This window comes from Eufriesea mexicana, unplaced genomic scaffold (assembly GCF_001483705.2).
Source record: "Eufriesea mexicana isolate 0111107269 unplaced genomic scaffold, ASM148370v2 scaffold486, whole genome shotgun sequence".
Taxonomy (NCBI): domain Eukaryota; kingdom Metazoa; phylum Arthropoda; class Insecta; order Hymenoptera; family Apidae; genus Eufriesea; species Eufriesea mexicana.
The window spans coordinates 288,367-292,198 of record NW_016908651.1 but is presented as its reverse complement, the minus strand read 5'-3'; positions in this window follow the sequence as shown (position 1 = coordinate 292,198).

Below are 3,832 nucleotides of genomic sequence, written 5' to 3'. Positions count from 1 at the left end.
ACGCCCAGATCTTTTTTAAAAAAAGTAATTGTCGCCGGACCAATAACATCCTGTATCTATTTTATTGTTTTACAACGTAACCCGTCTGTGTGCGACACGATTTGCTGCAAACGATTATCATAAACTGATAATGAACACCCGTCACATATTTGTGACGCCGGGCTCAGATAAGAAAATCAAGTCGTCACATATATGCGACGCTGGTAGCGAAAGGGTTAACGTATATACAAAAATCAGTCTCTTAGGAGAAGCTAAGACAAGAGTTAGGGGACCAGGACGAGCTGCAATTGCATACCATTCTTCCATCATTCCAATTTTTGTTTCTTCATGCGTACAGTTAGAATACAGAAGATATACCTTCCTAAGAATAAAATAAAGATAATAATAATCCCAATAATAGTGGTAAAATCTCGATTTTTTATCGATATCTCGAAAACTATGAATCTCGTGCACAGTCGGTCCCCGGAGACGTAAGCCCTCGATTGAATCGAATCACCCTCTTTTCCCCCCTTGTCCCGATAATTAAAATCGCGTCTACTTTTGGACGCTCTCGTTCCCGAAATTCGTGGAGAATCGCGAAAATTTCGACTCGCCGATGGATGGGTAAACGGGGAGTTAAATCGTGCCGGGTCCCTTTGTTCCTCCGGAACGATCTCCAAGAACATCGCAAACAGGGAGCAATCGGTCCTTTATCGAGGGTTGTGAAGTTCACATTATGGTAACCGCGGACCGCTAACTTGGTTAGTCTTGGCAATTACGCGTAACGTAGGTGAAAAGGACGGTGATGTCTCTGCTCCTCTTTCCCTCTGTAGGATGTATTCGACGTTATTAGGTTAGGTGCGCCTTGGCGGAGTAAGAAGAAAATTATATCGGCCAATTACGATAAACTCGTACGTGTCTTTGGCGTCTTCGTTGTCAATTGGCAGGTAAATTCGTTGGAAACGTAATGGAGGAACGTCGAATGCAGGACCCTAGCCGACACTAGGCACCAGCTTGCTCGGGCGCGAAGATAGGGAGGAAAAAATAGAAAAAAGGGGTGGAAAGGAAAGGAAAGGCGTGATCGAAGTGTGCAGTAACGCGTGATGTGGAAATAAAAAGGCGAAAAAGAAAGGAAATAGGGAAAAAGACGGTTCTAGAAGGCCGGACGGCCGGGCTGAAAAGTTTCTCGCTTATCGTTACACTTTGTAGTAAGACCAGTTTTAATTAAGAAACGAGGCACGATAATTGACTTCCGCGATGCTCGCTTGATGAATGGAACGTTTTTATCCTGGACGAAAGGACTGTTTAAGGAGCGAGCATAAATACCGTCGTAAGTGCTTTGATCCGAACAGTCTTTCTACACGGGCTTCTCTTTCTACGAAGCTAGTGGCCTGTTGCATGCCACTGCTCACCGTCCCTCGGGCTATGCACCAGGCGTGTTTCTTAGGCCGCTGATCGATTTAAGCCGCGTCCACACGTTGCTTCGCCGTGAAACGTCCACGGTGAACTTCCAAGGTGTCGGCTGTCTTCGACCGCTTGTAATAGGGCTTCGTAATGTCCTCTGATCCCCACGAGAACGGTTAATACCGACTTTCCCTCGTAGCTACGCGTCATTCTTTTCGTTGTCGAAAAACGCAAGCGGTCGCCATTTTCCCATATTGGAATTATGGGTTCTAATAGTAAAATAATAGTAAAATATATATATATATATATTCTTCGTTGAAGTCTTTTATTTCTCAAGGAAGATATATGCTTCTTCTAATGTTTCTCTTAACTCTTTGGGGCACGCTGGGATTAAAAGTGTCGTCCCACCTTTCGGATGCACCGTAATGCATGATGGGACATTTTTACTCCCACCTCGAAATATCGCAATAGCTGCACTCGCATATGTTTATATTATATTCTTACATTATGCGATTCCTTTATTAGTAAAAATATACCAATTTTGTTTCACTTAAAACGCAATAAAATTTCTCTGCGACACGGGTCTATTTTGTTATCCGAAATTCTGTGCCTCAAAGAATTAACCCTTTGCACTCGAGAGGTGACTCTCAGTCACCATTTAATCAGATTCTAAAGATGGACGTTAATTAATGTATCAAATTTAAAATTACCCAACGTTGCGTGTAATGTCGAAGAAAAATAATTCTACGTCTTAATTTGCATACGATTTCTCATTTACCATTTTAAAAATATCCTCGACTCTATGACAGATAGTCTTCGAATTACTATTTTTCTGTAACGAAAAAGTCGTCGAGTGCAAAGGGTTAAGAGTCTGTCCGACTCCTCTGAGACACTGCAGCTGTACCCGATTCCTGAGAGAGTGTCAAGAGGGTACGCGATTCGTCTAACCCCCCAATTCTTATCGAATGCTTATACAAACATTCGTCCTAGGAATCTGTATCTTATAAACTATTTATTCGTATCTTATATCCTAGACTGATTTTTGTCTGCGACTAAACTTATCTTTTCGACATCCTGCTTGAAGAAGGTTTACGGTGTCGGAGGAAGGGAAAAATCACGGGAATCCGTTGGTCGACGAATGCACGGCTACGCGTCGATGCGGGTGCGCCTTATTATCGTTAAATTTAGATAGGACGTGTACACGGGGCACGGCAATAATTCATGAGCGTCTGTCTGCCTGTCACGGTTTTCTATCCACGTTCGGACGATCTTAAACGTTGAAGCTGCCGCGATATTTGCGCTACGATCATGAATTATGCACGTGCAGTTTAAATACGAAAGTTTAATATCGCGTACCGGGAAGTCGCGCGATCGACACCTGTCGTTGACACGGCGAAATTAAACAATTTAACGTTAGTCGTTGGTCACGTGTTTTTCCCGAGCCGGGCCGGGGGATACTCCGTAGGAAGATCGCGTTACGTCCACGAAACAACGGCAACGATAGCGTATAAACGTGGTTAGCGTCGTAAAAATTCCATTTGCATCGTAAAATCGTCGTAAAGTCAAAGTCCCGGCGACTCGTCGATCTCAATTAAAGCCTCGGATAAAACGCGTATTCCCCGATGACGTCGGCGACGTTGGTAGTCGCTGTCTTGGTCCAAGAAGAATCCCTGGGTGCTTCGGATTCGAGTGCCTGGTACGAAACACGAGTCCTTACCTCCGAATGTTCCAGTTTTGTTAACGATTGAACGCGATAGTTTCATGGCGTCGTCTCTTCCTTTTCTCTTCATCCCCCTCCCGCCAGCACCCCGAGTCGCGTCTGCGGACGAGGTGGAATCATGGGGTGGTTCAGACCTCGTGGCGAGAGCGAGAGAGGAGAGAGAGAGAGAGAGAGAGAGAGAGGAGAGCGAGCTGCTCCGGGGGAGGCGGAGGACAATACTATCCCCGCTGACTCAGTTTATGGCTGATCATTCGACCCTGGCTCTCTCTCGTTTTGTCCAAGTGTTTCCGTCCTTCTGTCTCATTTTCTCTCCTTCTCCCCCTCGCCTCTCCACTCCTCCCACGTCTTCTCGTTCTCTGCCTCTGTCCCCCCTCTCCTTCTCTCTCTCTCTGTCTCTCTGTCTCCGCGTATATAGATATGTACACACGTACGATATATAGCCGCGCACACCGTCGGGCGACGTATATGCGGCGGTTTCGCGTGTGTGCAGAAATATGTAGACACCCCTTGCGCACATAGCGCGCATGTAAGATCGTCTATAGGGTGAGGCGTTTGAAAGGTAGAGCTGCTGCTGCACGCGTTCGTCGTTCGTCGATTTTCTAGCCACGACCACGCGCACTACCGAACGTTTGGCAGGTTGCAGAGACGCTGCGCGATAAGTCCGAGAGGGCCTCTGGCGGTGGAAAATAGAAGGTGGTCGGTGGACGAGATGGATCGCGGGGAAGAGCG